Source organism: Rhinopithecus bieti, unplaced genomic scaffold, assembly GCF_001698545.2.
Source record: "Rhinopithecus bieti isolate Rb0 unplaced genomic scaffold, ASM169854v2 scaffold_18624, whole genome shotgun sequence".
Taxonomy (NCBI): Eukaryota; Metazoa; Chordata; class Mammalia; order Primates; family Cercopithecidae; genus Rhinopithecus; species Rhinopithecus bieti.
This window is the reverse complement of record NW_016809607.1, coordinates 1,573,350-1,592,626: the sequence shown is the minus strand read 5'-3', so window position 1 is coordinate 1,592,626 and position 19,277 is coordinate 1,573,350. Positions and strand designations below refer to the sequence as shown.

General features: G+C 40.7%; 1 pseudogene across 1 annotated transcript; it reads right to left on the bottom strand.

Moving 5' to 3' along the window:
- Positions 1-12,286: 12,286 nt before the first annotated feature.
- Positions 12,287-13,488, bottom strand: LOC108540674 (60S ribosomal protein L3 pseudogene; annotated as a pseudogene). The gene has a single exon (XR_001888731.1). The product of XR_001888731.1 is annotated as a 60S ribosomal protein L3 pseudogene (transcript).
- Positions 13,489-19,277: the final 5,789 nt, after the last annotated feature.

Below are 19,277 nucleotides of genomic sequence, written 5' to 3'. Positions count from 1 at the left end.
ACGTGGGTTCTCAGGAATGGAGAATCTTTCTAGGCTTGTGTCAGAGGGAGATGTGACTACAGAAAAATGGTTGGAGAGATGCAACATTGTTGGTTTTGAGGGTGGAAGATGGGGCACAAAGCCAAGGAACGTGGTGGCCCCTTGAAGCTGGAAAAGGCAAGGAAATGGATTCTCTCCTACAGCCTCCAGAAAGGAATGCAGCCCTGCCAACACCCTGGTTTTAGCCTAGTGAGACCTGTGTTGTGCTTCTGACCTGCAGAGCTGTAAAATAATAAATTTGTATTGTTTTAAGCTGCCAAGTTTGTGGTAGTTTGTTACTACAAACAGCAATAGGAAACTAATACAGTAGTGGAGAACTGGACTAATGACTGCAGATCTCTGAGAGTGCATCTAGTTCTGGGATTCCTTAATCCAAACTGTCTTATTAAACATTTCCTCCTATATGCATAATCTTCCCATTAGCTTCACATACTTCCAAAGAATGTGACAGCATAAACTACTTAAGTCAAGACAAATAGACTTAATGAGTTGGCTCATCTTGATTTTTATAAACATTTTCTCATTGATCAAAGACAGTCTTTTTTTCCTCCCCTCTGTTCTCTCAGAATAGTCCAGTTCAAACACACTTCTTTTGAAATGAGTTCAAAAGTGTATCCCCTGTACATTGTCAGTGTTTTGTGACCTTAGGAAATTAACTTTCACATGTTACCTTTTAGCTGCCAAGATGGGTCACTGACACCTTAACAGATGAGATTTAATTACAGTGCAAACAAAAATGCACCAATGTGCTACCCAGAGCAAACCAATGCTGGCTGAAGAGGGCTCAGAATGACACTGATTCTGAGAGTCAATTAGTAAGAGGTAAGAACTGAGGGAGTTCAGGGCAGGGAGTCATGCTGACCCAGGTCTCCCTTAGCTATAAACCCCATGGGCTTGCTCTAAGAAGGGATTTCTCTTTAAAAGCAACCATTAGGTGCAAAACATTCTAAAATGATTGTTTTAAGGATTAAAATGAATATTTATACTCAGAAGATAAAAGATTTTGAAAAGTCATTGAGTCTATTCTACTCTTTCCTATAATGTTTTGCTTAACCTGTACTGCCACTCAGAAAGGACAGAGAAGGTGCAGAGATGGATCTACTTTCCAAAGATAAATTAAATTTCCATTTCTCAACAGCTGAGAGAGTCATAGTCACAGAACCAAAAATTTTTGCAAACCATGTTCCCTATACCTCTTTTTACCTCAAAACTTTTTGGAAGCCTTAGATAAGAAGATAAATACAAGGCATAGCATTCCATTCTATTCTGTTTCATTCCACTGAATTAAATCCAATTTGTGTTTATTGAGTACCTATTATGAATCAGGTATTGTATCAATAGCTGAGAAGATAAATCAACAAGATACATTTTTTACCCTTAAGGGACTGTTGAGCAGGAAAAACATGTGAGAAAAGTTCAGTTGAGGGATTAGTGCTACAATAATAGGGGTAAATAGAAAGTATAAACGGAGCAGAGAAGAAATGGGCTAATCAACATGGCAAGGAGGATATGCAGGAAGTCTCCTGGAGGAGGTGATCTTTTTATTGGGGTTTCAATTATGATTGATATTTTGACAAGGAACACGTAAGAAAGAATTTTGTATGCAGTGGAAGTAGCTCTCTAGGTGAATTCTTCCCCACCCATGAATAGCTGACTGGAGCACTTCATCGCAGATGGTTTGCTGAGGGGTAGTAAGTATATTAAGCATGAACTTTGTTTCCAGAAGGACCTACATGTGAGTCTTGCCAGCAACTTCCTATATAACCTTTAGAAAGTTTCTTAACCTTTTTGTCAGACACCCTATATAGGAGCCATCCTACTGGCATCAAGTTGATGTCCCTCAAGTTCAGAGATCCCAGAAGAAGGAGCAGACACCCATTTTTGCTGTTCCCCAGCCCCCTTCAGTTGCATCTCCAGGCATTGGGGCAAACCAGATGAATAGGGCCTGAAATGAACCCTCAGCAAACTGTAGCAGCAGAAGAAGGACCTGACCATTGAAAGAAAAACAAACAAACAGAAAGCAACAACAAGGGGGAACAAACAAAACAACAACAACAAAAAAGTCCCTACAGAAACCCCATCAAAGGATCAGTGCCTCAAAGGTCGAAACCAGACAAACTCATGAAGATGAGAATCAATGAAAAAACGCTGAAAACCCCAAAAGCCAAAGTGCCTCTTCTCTTCCAAATGATTGCACTGCCTCTCCAGCAAGGGGACAGAACTGGACGGAGGATGAGATGGACAAATTGACAGAAGTAGGCTTCAGAGGATGGATAATTAAAAAACTCTGCTGAGCTAAAGGAGCATGCTCTCACCCAATGCAAAGAAGCTAAGAACCTTGATAAAAGGTTAGAGAAGCTGCTAACTAGAATAACCAATTTAGAGAGAAAATAAATGACCGGGTGAAGCTGAAAAACACAGCACATGAACTTCGTGAAACATACACAAGTATTAGTAGCTGAATTGACCAAGCAGAAGAAAAGATATTGGAGTTTGAAGACTACCTTGCTGAAATAAGGTATGCAGACAAGATTAGAGAAAAAAGAATGACAAGGAAGGAACAAAGCCTCTGAGAAATATGGGGCTACCTAAAAAGGCCAAACTTATAAAACTGATTGTAGTACCTGAAGGTGATGGGGAGAATGAAAACAAGCTGGAAAACACACTTAAGGATATTATCCGGGTGAACTTCCACAACCTAGCAAGACAGGCCAACATGCAAATTCAGGAAATACAGACAATAGCACTAAGATACCCCACAAGAAGTTCAACCCTAAGATACATAACCATCAGATTCTCCAAGGTTGAAATGAAGGAAAAAATGTAGGTGTCCTGGCCAGAGAGAAAGGCCAGGTCACCTACAAAGGGAAGCCTATCAGACTAAAAGTGGACCTCTCAGCAGAAACCCTACAAGCCAGAAGAGATTGGAGGCCAATATTAAACATTCTTAAAGAAAAGAATTTTCAACCCAGAATTTCATATTCAGCCAAACTAAGCTTCGTAAACGAAGGAGAAATAAAATCGTTTCTGGACAAGCAAATGCTGAGGGATTTCATCACCACCAGGCCTACATTGCAAGAGCTCCTGAAGGAAGCACTAAATATGGAAAGGAAAAACTGGTACCAGCCACCGCAAAAACACACCAAAATATAAAGACCAATGAAACTACGAAGAAACTGCATCAACTAATGCGCAAAATAACCAGATAGCATCATGATGACAGGATCAAATTCACACATACAATACTAACCTTAAATATAAATAGGCTAAATGCCTCAGTTAAAAGACACAGACTGGCAAATTGTGTAGAGTCAAGACCCATCTGTGTCTTGACTCTACATTCAGGAGACCCATCTCACATGCAAAGACACACATAGACTCAAAATAAAGGGATGGAGGAATATTTACCAAGCAAATGGAAAGAAAAAAAAAGCAGGGTTACAATTCTAGTCTCTGCTGACACAGAACACAGACTTTAAACCAGCAAAGATAAAACAACAACAACCACAACAACAACAACAAAAAAAAGAAGGGCATTACATAATGGAAAAGGGATAAATGCAACAAGAAGAGCTAACTATCCTAAAGAGCTAAATATATATGGACCCAATACAGGAACATCTAGATGCATAAAACACGTGCTTAGAGACCTACAAAGAGATTTAGACTCCCACACAATAATAGTGGGAGACTTTAACACCCCACTGTCAATATTAGATAGATCAACGAGACAGAAAATTAACAATGTTATTCAGGACTTGAACTCAACTCTGAATCAAATGGACCTAACAGACATCTACAGAACTCTCCACCCTAAATCAACAGAATGTACATTCTTCTCAGTGACACATGACATTTATTCTTAAATCAGCCACATAATTGGAAGTAAAACACTCCTCAGCAAATGCAAAAGAACTGAAATAGTAACAAAGTCTCTCAGATGACAGTGCAATCAAATTAGAACTCAGGATTAAGAAACTCACTCAAAACCACACAATTACATGGAAATTGAACAACCTGCTCCTGAATGACTCCTGGGCAAATAATAAAATTAAGGCAGAAATCAAGAATTTCTTTGAAACCAATGAGAACAAAGGACAATGTACCAGAATCTCGGGACACAGCTAAAGCAATGTTAAGAGGAAAATTTATAACATTAAATGCCCACATCAGAAAGCTAGAAAGATCTCAAATCAACACCCTAACATCACAATTAAATGAGCTAGAGAAGCAAGAGCAAACTAATCCAAAAGCTAGCAAAAGACAAGAAATAACTAAGATCAGAGCAGAATTGAAGGAGATAGAGACACAAAAAACCCTCCAAAAAAATCAATGAATTCAGGAGCTGCTTTTTTGAAAAACATTAACAAAATAGATAGACTGCTAGCTAGGCTAATAAAGAAGAAANGACACAAAAAACCCTCCAAAAAATCAATGAATTCAGGAGCTGCTTTTTTGAAAAACATTAACAAAATAGATAGACTGCTAGCTAGGCTAATAAAGAAGAAAAGAGAGAGGTATCAAATAGACACAATAAAAAATGATAAAGGGGATATCACCACTGACCCCACAGAAATACAAACTACCATCAGAGAAATAAGCTAGAAAATCTAGAGGAAATGGATAAATTCCTGGACACATACACCTTCCCAAGACTAAACCAGGAAGAAGTTGAATCCCTGAATAGACCATCAAGAAGTTCTGAAATTGAGGCAGTAGTAGCTTACCAACCAAAAAAAGCCCAGGACCAGACAGATTCACAGCTGATTTCTACCAGAGGTACCAAGAAGAGCTGGTACCATTCCTTCTGAAGCTATTCCAAACAATTGAAAAGGAGGGATTCCTCCTTAACTCATTTTATAGAGCCAGCATCATCCTGATACCAAAACCTGGCAGAGGCACAACAAAAAAAGAAAATTTCAGGCCAATATCCGTGATGAATATTGATGCAAAAATTCTCAATAAAATATTGGGAAACCAAATCCAGCATCACACTGAAAAGCTTATCCACTATGATCAAGTGGGCTTCATCCCTGGGATGCAAGGCTGGTTCAACATATGCAAATCAATAAACGTAATCTATCATGTAAATGGAACCAATGACAAAAACCACATGATTATCTCAATAGATGCAGAAAAGGCCTTTGACAAAATTCAGTACCCCTTCGTGCTAAAAACACTCAATAAACTAGGTACTGATGGAACATATCTCAAAATAATAAGAGTTATTTATGACAAACCCACAGTCAATATCATACTGAATGGGCAAAAGACGGAAGCATTCCCTTTGAAAACCGGCACAAGACAAGGATACCCTCTCTCACCACTCCTATTCAACATAGTATTGGAAGTTCTGGCCAGGGCAATCAGGCACGAGAGAGAAATATAGGGTATTCAAATAGGAAGAGAGGAAGTCAGATTGTCTCTGTTTGCAGATGACATGATTGTATGTTTAGAAAACCCCATTGTCTCAGCCCCCAAAACTCCTTAAGCTGATAAGCAACTTCAGCAAAGTCTCAGGCTACAAAGTCAATGTGCAAACAACACAAGCATTCCTATACAAAAAAATAGACAAACAGAGAGCCAAATCATGAGTGAACTCCCATTCATGGTTGCTACAAAGAGAATAAAATACCTAGGAATACAATGAGGGATGTGAAGAACCTCTTCAAGGAGAATTACCACTGCTCAAGGACATAAGAGAGGACACAAACAAATGGAAAAACATACCATCCTCATGGATAGGAAGAATCAATATTGTGAAAATGGCTGTACTGTCCAAAGTAATTTATAGATTCAACACTATTCCCATCAAATTACCATTGAATTTTTTACAGCATTAAGAAAAACTACTTTAAATTTCATATGGAATCAAAGAAGACCCTGTATAGCCAAGACAATCCTAAGCAAAAAGAACAAAGCTGGAGGCATCATGCTACCTGACTTCAAACTATACTACAAGGCTACAGTAACCAAAACAGCATATTACTGGTACCAAAACAGACATATAGACCAATGGAACAGAACAGAGACCTCAGAAATAACACCACACATCTACAACCATCTGATCTTTGACAAGTCAGACGAAAACAAGCAATGGGGAAAGGATCTTCTATTTAATAAATGGTGCTGGGAAAACTGGCTAGGTACATGCAGAAAACTGAAACTGGACCCCTTCCTTACACCTTATATGAAAATTAACTCAAGATGGATTAAAGACTTAAATGTGAAACCCCAAACCATAAAAACCCTAGAAGAAAATCTAGGTAATACCATTCAGGACACAAGCATGGGCAAAGACTTAATGATGAAAACACCAAAAGCGATTGCAACAAAAGCCAAGATTGACAAATGGGATCTGATTAAACGAAAGAGCTTCTGCACAGCAAAATAAACTATCATCAGAGTGAACAGGCAACCTACAGAACGGGAGAAAATTTTTGCAGTTTACCCACCTGACAAAGGTCTAATACCCAGAATTTACAGGGAACTTAAACAAATTTACAAGAAAAAAACAAACAACCCCATCGAAAAATGGGCAAAGGATATGAACAGACACTTCTCAAAATAAGACATTTATGCAGCCAACAAACATGAAAAAAAGCTCAACATCACTGATCATTAGAGAAATGCAAATCAAAACCACAATGAGATACCATCTTATGCCAGTGAGAATGGCGATTATTAAAAAGTCAAGAAATAATAGATGCTGGTGAGGCTGTGGAGAAACAGGAATGCTTTTACACTGTTTGTGGGAGTGTAAATTAGTTCAACCATTGTGGAAGACAGTATGGTGATTCCTCAGGGATCTAGAACCAGAAATATCATTTGACCCAGCAATCCTATTACTGAGTATATATTCAAAGGAGTATAAATCATTCTACTGTAATGACACATGCACGTATATGTTTATTGCAGCACTATTTACAGTAGCAAAGACATGGAACCAACCTAAATGCCCATTAATGATAGACTGGATAAAGAAAATGTGGAGACAAATGTCTACATAAATGACTACAGATTGATATGGCAAGTGCTAGAAGCAGGGATGTGGATGGTATTGTTGAAACCCAGGGAAAGACGTTCAGGAATCACAGTGTGTATTAAACATTTATTATCTTTGTGTGTTGGTCTCTCCTAGGTTTACTTGGAAGAATGGGTCATTGTCCCCATGATTTTATTTTCATGAATGAGGGTCTATGGGAGGGAAAATTTGATACTGCAATTCTTGCAACTCAAAAAGGCACGAAACATGAATGTGTTTGAGTAGAGGCCTTCTCCTAAGATCCTACGGTGGGTTCTGGAAGTTTCTCCCTATCAGATGGTGTGAATGGCTGCAAATGACTTTATAGTCTGGCAAATAGGCACCTGAAGCTGATGAGGCCTTTGTCATAAGGTCCTTTAACGTTTTTCTAATAGCTATTCTCATGGTAATTTTGTCATTTCCATAATATCTCTCTCCTCACTTGGAAATACCTTGAGTCCTATCTTTACTAGAAGTGAAAGTTTCCTACAGGACTCCTCATCAATTCTCTCATTATAAAACGTTTTCATTGGCTGATCAAAAGGATAATTTGGGGGAAGATTTAGGTTTTTTTCTCCCCTCTAACAAAATAATTATAAACAGTGTTAGACTGCAAGGTGGCCCTTAGTAGTAAAACCGAACCTCTTCTTACTCTGCTCCATAAAGGGAGCCCTTACATCCTATTTGCCTCTGCTGTGTCTAGCATGGTGCCTGCCACCTGGTAAGGGCTCAAACAACAGCAGGTGAAATGGAACAGAATATTGGAGTGGGAGTGAATGCCCTTTGGAACAGGAGTGCCAAAAAGCAATTTTTTTCTTATTTATTTATTTTTGTACATAAATGGGTTCTTTAGTGGTGATTTCTGAGATTTTGGTACACCCATCACCTGAGCCATGTACACTGTACCCAATGTAGTCTACTAAAAAGCAATTTTGAAAGGTAAAATGGAGTTTCTAAAGCTTCACCTGCTGAAAAGTAACCAACCATGGCAAGCTTCTGGTCAATTCAGGGTCCTGGAATGAATCTACCTTTAAACACTAAGGTTATGCTTCAGTGATGCCAAGTAATTGGATTAACTGTTTTGGACTTTTCCTGAATTGGCCTGTTGTGTGCTGTCCATGTGGAGGGAACTGTAGAGTGCTCCTAGTTTCTCTTCAGTTACATAAACTGAGGCTTGAGCCCCTTTCCAGAATATTTCTCAGCTGAGTTGATTCAGTGTGTTACATTATTCTATTTATACAAATACTCTTTCCAAGCAGAAACAACAGACCTGGATTCATTTACAGCCAGGGCACAAATATGTACATCTTTAACAGAATGTCATGTTATTTCAGAGCCAAATCCCACCTTCTGATGTTGACATTGTTCCTTTATAAGTCATGGAAGCTGAGAGCCCATCACCACAGATCTCAATCTGGCCTTTAATTCCAGTCATGCTCTCCAACAGCTAGGGAAAGCATTTAAGGTGAACAGGTGCTCTCAAGAGATGAACTTCTGGTCGTTATTCCTTATGAGAAGATCTAGGGCTTCTCATAAAATAACACCTAGCATTTGTTTTACTTGAAAAGGAGAAAGAAAGCAAAACCAAGTAAAATAGAATACACTTAAAGTAGATAGAACATCTTTGTAGTTGGAGATTCGAGATCAGACTCCTGCCCTAGATGTCTTTCTCTTCATTTCTATACCAAATAGCAACTTACTGTGGATTGGATGACCACCAATGCTATTATTATTATTATATTTCAGTCACACAGCACTAGATATGGGCAAAGTGATTTACAATAATGCTATATGATTAATTAAGAAAAAATGATTCTTTTAAGTGAATTTAATTTTTATCTGGGGAGTATTTGTCTACTGCTCTCTGGTTCACTTAACTCAGGCAGCAAAAATAAATGGCTCATTTTCACTTCTGAATTTGAGTACATTTGTACACGACTCCCATGTTTTAGAATTTAACACTTTGATAAAAAGTAAAAGCCAGAAACAGTTTTTGTGAATTTTTTTTAGCCTTTCATAAAAACATCCCTTCTGCAGTACTTGTAATATTGGTAACTATAGTGAATTTAAATTAGAGAATGAGAAGATAGGCTAGAAAAAAGAAGAGAGTGACTTGAGTTTGAAGCAAATCTTGTCACCTCCACTGCTGCTGTCCTCATCATTCCAGTGGGCAATTAGAATAGCGTAATAAAATAGAATAAGATTGATAGAGGTGATCATATCACACCCACCCCCTTGGTTGAACCTGTTGATGGTTTTCCATCGTTACCCAATGTCTGACATGCAATAAACCTAAAGCAAACTTTAATTGAATTTGCTTGTTGAAATTCTCATTTATAATACCCATAGGTCAAAGGGAAGAAGTTAGGAAGAAAAAAAGACTTTTGATTGATTACTAATGAGGCAGAATATTTTTTTCTATGTCTATTGAACTTTTGTGTGTGTGTGAATTTCCTGTTGTTTCTTATCTATTTTTTTCTGATATGGTGGGTGTGCTTTTTCTTTCTTGGTCTAAACATATATTTATTACACCAGCAGTCCCCAACCTTTTTGGTACTAGGGACCAGTTTTGTGGAAGACAATTTTTCCACAGACCGGGTAAGGGGATCATTTTGGAATGATTAAAGCACATTACATTTATTGTGCACTTTATTTCTATTATTATTATTATATTGTCATATATAATGAAAAAATTATACAACTCACCATAATGTAGAATCAGTGGGAGCCCTGAGCTTGTCTTCCTGAAACTAGACAGTCCCATGTGGGGTGATGGGAGACAGTGACAGATCATCAGGCATTAGATTCTCATAAGGAGCACACAACCTAGATTCCTTGCATGTGCCATTCACAATAGGGTTTGTGCTCCTATGGGAATCTAGGGCGGGTGCTGATCTGACAGGAGGCAGAGCTCAGGTAGTAATGTGAGCAATGAGGAGCAGCTATAAATACAGATGAAGTTTCGCTTACTTGCTGCTCACCTCCTGTTGTGCGGGCCAGTTCCTAATGGTACTGGTCCATGGCCTGGGGCTTGAGGATGCCTCTATTAAACATTTTCTTAAAAACTGTGATGGGTCAGCTCTTAGCTCTCTTGGCTATAAGTATGTGTGTAGTCGCACGGGTGTGCACACACGCACACACACACAGGTGTTCTGTAATCTCTGCTTTGCATCATCATTTCATAAATTGTGCTTAAACTCCTTCAGTAAAGAAGTCCAGAGGTCATATTCTTTTCTTTAAAACTTTGCCTTTCTCTCCATCCCAGACATGAAGTGCACATTAGAGGTACTAGTACTGTGAGAACATTTAGATCTCTTTCACCAATGTAGTCTTAAATATGGGGTTTAGCTGAATTCCTTCACTGAGGTGGTGTAAGCTTTACGCTCTGGAGTGAGCACTGTCCCCTCTGTTGGGAATCCATTCCTGGGTCTACGCTCTGCCCATTGGCCCTATCTGCAGTCTGCCCCACTTTCCCATCTGCCCTACATGAAGCTGGTAATAAAAGACCTGAGAAGGAATTGATGTTTAACAGATGCATTAAAGAGCATTTACTGTGCCCTCATCATTGGGCAACTTAAGGATAAGACCTGATCCTGACCACTGGGAGCTTGACTTAGTTGGGCAGTTGAGCTACAGGGGCTTCAGTTATGAAAAAAATACAAGGCCATATATACTTATGAAATTGAGGGGATGGTTCAGATAACAAGTGCTATAGGAATCTAAGAAAGGAGAGAGCGGTGGGGGCTGAAAGGATGAAGTACTGTGGAGACAATGGGACTGACTTGGGATTTAAGGAGTGGCTAGTTTGGATTGTGAAGATGTTCCAAGCAAGAGGAAATAGGATTTTTGTTGCAGAGAATGGGTAGTTAAGGTGAACACATTGGGCAGCTCTGGTTATCACCTGACCTCAGGGCCAGGTGAAGCCTGGGCTCCAGGCTGAGGACCTGCTGGGGGCTTCTGAATAGGACCATGAGATAAATGTTTCAGGAGGATGACTCTGCCTGCAGCATGGGAGGAGGAGCAATGAGGTTCCATGAGCCTAGATGGAAGGAGAGCCTTAACCTGTGCCCAGCAGTCCAGCTGTGGTGTTGGAGGAGGGCTGCATCTGAGCGGGGCAGTGAGAGTGGACAGACTTGGCCAGATAAGGGACTTGATAGCTGATTAGACATGGGTCACAAGTTGAAAACTTGACTCTGGTGGAGTCAGTGACCATGATATGCAAAGCAGGAGGGAACTCTTTCTCTGGTCTTTGGTGAAAGAATGAAGGCTGGTGCAATGTTAAAGCTTTGAGGGAGGGTGAGCCCTGGTCCCTCGAATGTCACTACTACTGAGATATCATGCAGGCTGCTGCTGAATCTTCCCTTGTTCCTGACTGCCTCATTCCTGACCACAGGTGTTGTCAGGGCATCTGTCTTTCAGCCACTTCCTTCTCATGATCACATCGGCACTGTTGGTTCTTATTATGCAGACATTGTTGTTCGGCTGTGATGCCATCTTGGATTGCAGGAGATTTCGTTAGGGTGTCAAAGGGCCTGTTCACTCTGTGCCACACCTGGATACACTAATTTGTCTTGCTCCTGCCCTGCTTTGCTAGCAGGTGTGTGTATGTGTGTGTGTGTGTACGCGTGCGTGTGTGTGTTGAAGGACTTATCAGCCTACACATAGCACATGGCTGTTTCTTTCCTGGGCATTAGAAATTCTACATTACTTTGCTGTTTTCCCAGGTTTCTGTCCAAGAAGGGCCTAGTGTCTCTTTGCTCTGTTTTTACAATGTATCATCATATTTCACACCCTCCCTAACACACACACACACACAATACATACATGCTTTTTACTTCTGTATGTCCCCTTCGGTTCTTACTTTATCTCATGTAAGAGGATCTTTACCTAATCTTGGGGTAGAATGTGTGGGGGAAGGCATTGCTTTACTTGTCAGCTCATCTTTCCAATTATTCTATCTATGTCAGGGATGAGGCATTTGGAGTCAAACACTGACTCCTGTGTTTTCTACTTTATGCTGTGTCATTTGGTCACTGAGGTAATTAATACCACATGAGTAAGAGTAGGAGTAATAAGAAATATTAGAAAAAAACTAAGAATTCGATATATGAAACAAATTTGAAAATGGGAGTGCATCCTGCTCTTTTTTTTTTTTTTTTTTCCAGTGGGAAATAACTTTTATTGAGACCCCGCCAGCTGCAAAATCTGTTCCTGGCATTAAGCTCATTCTTCCTTTGCAATTCAGTCTTTCTTGAGTGGTCCCATGAATGCTTTCTCCTCCTCCATGGTTTGGAAGCGGCCATGGCCGAACTTGGAGGTAGTGTCAATGAACTTAAGGTCAATCTTCTCCAGAGCCCACTGCTTCATCTGCACCAGCAAGGACTTGCGGAGGGTGAGTACCCACTTCTTGGTTCCCATCACACAGCCTTTCAGCATGACAAAGTCATTGGTCACTTCACCATAGTGGACAAAGCCACCTAGAGGGTTGATGCTCTTGTCAGACAGGTCATAGTCAGTGGAGGCATTGTTCTTGATCAGCTTGCCATCCTTGATAAGGTAGCCCTGGCCAATCTTATAGATCTTCTTGTTGATCTCAGTGCAGTGATGGTAGCCTTTCTGCCCAACGCGTGCCACAGAAAAGGCCACATGAGCAGGAGGCCACGCCCTAATACAGGCCACCTTGCTCAGGCCTCGGTGGGTCTTGCAGGGCAGCTTCTTGGTGTGCAAAGACTGGTGACCCCTCTGTAGTCTTTGCCCTTGGTGAATGACTTCGATCATTCTCATCCTGCCCAAACACTTGGATCACAGGTACATGTTGCTCGAGCCTTCTTCCTAGGCGCCCTGTACACGCGCTTCTCAGCATGTTGCCTCAGTTCACTAGATCCCCATCCAGGCTGGGCCCTTGGCAGAGGAAGTAAGGGTATCTGGGTGGGTGTGGGCAATGACACGGATAACTTGGCAGTACTTCTTCATGCTGCTGAAGTCCTTCTCCAGCTGCTTCTTGCCATCCTCATCCATTTCTTGCAGTACTTGGTAAAGGCCTTCTTCTTAGATTTATGCCAGTTCTTATAGAAACACCTCTTGCATTCATCACTGTTGTGCTCAGCAAAGACAGTCCTGAAGGTCCGGAGGCCTCGAGGGGTTTCCATGTAGCCCACAATGCCCACAGACACCATGGGTGTCGTCTCCACAACGGTCACAGCCTCCACCACCTCCTTCTTGTTCACCTTGGATCCTGGCCTGTCGACTTCCTGCACGATGTGGGTCATGCCAGCCTTGTATCCCAGGAAGGCTGTGAGGTGGACCGGCTTGGACGGGTCATCCTTAGGGAAGCTCTTCACCTTCCCACGATGCCTGCTGCTGCATTTCTGAGGCAGGAAACCAAGGGACCCATGTCTGGGAGCGGAGAACTTTCTGTGAGACATCACACCATCAAATCCCGCCGGTAGAGCCCTGCTCTTTTACTTAAAATTGTGTTTTCACCATTTTCCTATTTTGTTATGTACTTTTCAAAACATAGTTTTAAATGGCGGCATCATTTATTTAACAACCCTTCTATTGTTGGAATTAAGTTTTCCCAAGATTTCTCTTTTGAATTTCAAACAACTTAGGGATGAAAACAGTGTGCATAAGTCTTTGAGTACCCTTCTTTTATTTCCTTAATAAGAATTCCTAAGGGGGAATTACTGAGTCAAAGCAAATGAACATTTAAAGGACTCTTGATAATTGTGTCCAAATTGCCCTGCAGATAAGTCGTTGCAAACACTTCAAACTGCAGCACTTATTTATCCATGTTGTTAGCAGCCTTATTACTTTGAACATCATCATTTATAGGAGCTTTTCCATTTGAGAGTTCATCTTTCCATGTAGTCTTAACTTGAAAGTCTTTATTTGTAGTGAGGTTCTCTTAGTCTGTTTTCTTTCTAAATTTTTATTTAATTTTTTTTTTTTTTAATAGACATGGGCTTTTGCCATGTTGCCCAGGGTGATTTCAATCAAGCAATCCTCCCGCCTTGGCCTCCCAAAGTGCTGGGATTACAGGTGTGAGTCATTATGCTTGGCTCCAGTCTGTCTTCTGTTATTATAATATAACACTTGAAGACTAGGAAGTTTATAATGGAAAGAGGCTTATTTAGCTCACAGTTCTGGAAACCGGGAGGTCCAAGATCAGGCGACTGAATCTGGTCCGCTTCTGGTGAGGATCTTGTACTGCCTTATAACACGGCAGGGAAGTAGAAGGGGAAGTGGGCACGAACGGAAGGGATATTAGGTCTTAATGACCAAATCACCTCTTAGAGGCCCCACCTCCCAACATTGCCACACTGGGGACCCAATTTCCAACACATGAATTCTGGGGACACACTCAAACCATAGCAGAGGTTGAATATTCAAAAAAATAGTTTGGAAGCTTCCTAGAGAAGTTGAACTGGTGTGGATCTGTAAAAGGAGAGCCTTGACAGCCTTGGGAAGGGATTATCATCCATGCTCAGGAAGACAGATGGGAATATGGGATGAGGAATGGGAAGATGAGAACTTGGACAAGATGGTAAGGTGGGGGATCTTCCTAGGAGGAGGGGACTGAATCAGGACATCTAGTGCCCCTGAAACCTTCAACTACTCAGGAACCTCAGTATGATCACATTCACTTTTATTTGTAGCCATCATATTAAAAAAAAATTCTCTTTTTTTTTCCCTAAGTAAACTAGAAGACAGAAAAGCTGTAAGGCTGACATATAGCATATTCCAAGTGGGACCCATTTGCTGGCTAAGCAGTAGATCAGCACAAATTATGAGCATTTAGACATGTGTTAACCTACTAATTGAGGGTTGGGGGACACTAGATGATGAGGCCTCTAGTAGATGCCCTTGATCTGCCCCCTCCTGATTCCTGAAACACCAATTAACACTCTCAGTCAATACTAGAAAACATATGGTGAAGATAAACACTACCCCATAAAGAGTATCACCCTGGCTTGTCACAGGACATTAACTGACCCATACTGGCACCCCTACGGGGGTGGCAGCAGCAAATTGTAATGGAAAAGTTGCTGTTTTCCTATTTAACTTTCTGTTTGTGAAAAAGGCCCTCTTGACATCTAAGAACAATATAAGAAAGTTGTGCACATGTGGGTGTATGTGCGAGTGTGTGTTGGGTCTTTTGTGGTCTACCTCATTCTCATTCTCACTCACTTGTGATGATCTTATGATCTGACTGTTGCTGTTTCGGTATAAGGTTCAGCCTAATTGCAAAGGTGGTTTGAGCAATGAATACATAATGTATTTAAGAAGTCATCCAAGTAACTTTCCAAATAAAATCTGAAATTTTATCATTGGTAAGTCATCTCTTTATGTATGTCAAGTGTTGACCCTTTCTCCAGGAGCTCCTATGCCATGGGAGGGACATGAGAAGTCCCTTAGTATAGACAAATTCATCACTTCATACTCTTTCCTGAAAGGAGAGATGGAGCCACCTTAGAGGCAGGGGATTCTGGTAGTCTCAACTGCCTGGACAGCAGTGCTAATATCCTAACTGAGAGCTTCTGTAGGGAATGTTCTCTACCCTGTGGCCCTTCCTGCTCCATCCTGGGCCAGTGCCTCCCAGGACTCTGGGACTTTGCTTCCCCTGCTCTGCATGCTTGTGGTAGGCAGAATAATGGCCCACAAGTATGTCTATGTCCTAATCTCTGGAATCTGTGAATATGTTAGGTTATATGACAAAATAAATTATAGTTGTAGATGGATTAAGGTTGATAATTAACTGACCTTGAAATGGGAAGATTATATAAGTTGAGTATCATTTATCTGAAATGCTTGCAACCAAAAGTGTTTCAGATTTCAGAATATTTGAATTTATACTCACTGGATGAGCATCCTAAATCTGAAAACTTGAAATTCAAAATGCTCCAATGAGCATTTCATTTGAGTGTCACATTGGGACTCAGAAAGTTTCAGGTTTTAGAGCATTTTGGATTTCAGATTTTTTAGATTTGGGATGCCTAACCTGTACTGAATTATGTAGGTAGGTTCAGTGTAATCATGCGTCCTTATAAGTAGAAGAAGGAGGCAGAAGAGAGAGAGCACCAGAGTGTGAGAAGGAGTTGGCTTGATATTGTTGGCTTTGAAGATGATGAAATAGTGTCATAAGCCCAGGGATGCTGGTGGCCTCTAGGAGCTAGAAAAGGCAAAGAAATGGATTTTCCCCTAGTGCCTCCAGAAGGAATACACTTCTGCTGACACCTTGAGTTTAGCTTAGTGAGACCCATTTTAAGCCTCTGAAATTCAGAACTTTAAGATAATTCAACCACAACTGTTTGTGGTTGATTTGTTACAGCAGCAATGGAAACTAATATAAAGCCCAAGTTGTCTGGCCCTGAGCCTGGGAGCCCAGTAAGGACATTGTCTGAACCCCCACCAAGCTTAAGGTTGTGGTTAGTCTCTAGGATGATGTGTACTGGTTATTTAGTAGAAGTTTTAACTGCTAGGACTGAGATGTCTCAGAAGGTGCTGCAGAATGCTTCTCAACTGGCCCAACTAGGTTGGTAAGGGGACGAGAAAGATGCACGTTTGATACTCTGAGACCTGAAGCATTTTCTGTCCCCCTTTAAATAATTAAAACCTACTGTCCACTAAAATTCTCCTTGTGTTCCTGTTCATCTTAGGCAGTTACTCCAGGAGAGTTGTGCTTCTCAGAACATGAAGAATTATGAACAAGGTTTTTGTCTTCAAAGCATTGGCTGACCATAAACATGTAGTCATTCACTTATTTATACAATGCATATTAACTTAAAGTTTTCGTTGTGTAAGTTGGCATGAGAATGCATTTCCTCTGCTTAGAAATGTAAACCTGTGGGAAGGTTGAAAGCAAGGACATTGGTCCATTTGTTCTTTTATTTATTAACTTGGGGTGGGCACCTATATGTGCTAGAGAGTAGGCTAGGCTCATGGATACAGTGTTGACAGACTTTATGAAAATGACTTTATAATTTTAGTGGTGTTGAGTTCCATGAGGATGTAGTACTAGGTACTATGAGAATGTGTAATGGGCCTATTCAATGGTGGTTCAGTGTTTGGTTGGAGAGTGCGTTACAAGAAATAATAATAATATATTATCTGTGCTGGGGTGGTGGGCTGATTGAGAGCCATTGGAAGTTTTCAAAGCAGCTCAGGAAATGGGAACCTTGGGGAAAGTGGAGAGCTGAATAAAGTCTGGCTGGTCTTATTTCCAAGGAAGAGAGATAATCCTGTTGGGGGAGAGATCAAGCCAGGTTTTGACACCCAATACTTGTTCCTCTAACACCATTTCCTGCAGAACTCTGGGTAAAAGAAAAAATGGACACTTTTGGACATTGGAATCAGTCTTTAAAATGAGATAGATCATTTATTGCAAAGGGTTGTCTTCCCTTGAAAGGAATTTAGTATTCTGGGAACGTTTAGTTTGAGACAGAACTTTGAGTGCAGCCACAAGAGCAAACCAATATTTACTCTTAGGGCCAGAAGAGCCAAATTATTTTTTAAAATGAGTTTACTTTTTTTCAGGTGACACAATAATGATGCAAGTGTAAGACAGAAGCATATTGAACAACGGGATGGGGCTATAAAAGCAAAGGGTCAGATTGCAACAATGTCCTAGGATACGGACCATAGGAGGGCAACTCCAGAGTGCTTAAAATGGAGTTGCTTGGGTAATGTGCCAAGGAAGTATCTGTGAGTCATCCTACTTCTGTTTCCAAAATAGACTCACTGACCTGATTTAAGAGGCATTAAAAGGGATGAAGTTGACATTTGCAAATACATTTAACTTATTTGTCTTGCAGGCAGGGAACATGTTGGGACAACTTTCAACTGCATAATGTGTGGTCCAGGAGCTTTGATCTCTTTATGCTTTCTTTATATTGAGAAAAAGCTTTGAAGTATCCTGCAACTATGAATACAGTAGACACCTGTTGTAATGGGTTGCTGTGAAATTGATTTGGCTCTACCAAGGGTCAACTCCCATCTCCTGATGAAACCCTCATGTGCTTTAAAAGCCTTTTTCCTCATAGTAACTTAAGAATGTTAGTCATACTTCCTATTTTCAGCCCAGGGAGGGTTATTTACCATTTTAATTTTTCTTTTCGGTCATTGATTAGATAGGGTATCTGTTCAAGAATGGCTGTCACATTGGCCAGTACAAGTGGAGGTGACATGATTCTCATGCATTTACTTCTGGATAACTGTTTTTCAGTTGAAAATGAACTTTTGAGTGGTGCTGGTGATTTTGATGATGCCTTTTCTTATGACTATTCTGTTGAGTAGGGAAACAAAAGCAAAAACTAAAAGTAGTCTTGGCTTTATATTATCCATAGATCATTGATAGGTTAAGTTTGATTTAACTTAATGCTTTAGAGCACATGAGAAACAAATCTTGTGTTTGATCAGCTGAGTCTCTCTTTCTGAGCTCATTGCCTAGGTTTTCTAATTGGACAAAGAATTGGGCAACTTTATAGCTCTGGCAATTCCACCTTTGCCATGTGTTGGGACTCAGAGCCAAGAGTCCCTGAAGAGGGATGGTATGCACCTGTTGGTCACTGTAACTCCTAGCTATTCCTCAGGGGACAGAACAGAGTTGTAGAACATATTTGTGCTTCTGCCAAACAAACATAACTTTCCTTTCGCTCCTCCTTCCTTTCCTGCCTCCTTCACATTGTATTCCTTTCATATTCCCAGGCTTCTTGTCATGTGGCATTAATATCTAAGTGGTAGAGATGGGTAACTAAGAACGGAGTACTCATGTTACCATGCTTGTGCACCCCTTCTGCACTGGGAGGGCTCTGCGTGGGATATGGGACTTTGCCTAGGTTTTGCCAAACCCTTGTCAAACATTTTGCAAAACCCTTACCAATGGGGTGGGTCATGAGGACCCAGTGGATTTTACATCTGGGTGAGTCTAATTCTCTATAGCTTGGTGCTAGGTTTGGGGGCAGGGTGGGCAAAAGCATGGCCTAGGCATCGAGTATGTCTCCTGTGGTGGGGAGAGGTGGTGTCTTTATGTTTTGGGGAGTGTTGCTTTAGACTTAAACAATGAGTACCGGAACTCCAACTGTGAGACACTGGTCTTTAATAAATGCAAAATAATCTCTCACTGGAATAACTTTCACTTCAGGAAGATCAGTTTTCAGTCCGAAACTCATTCATAGTGCTCCTTTAATGAGAAAAATAGTGACCTGGGATGAGG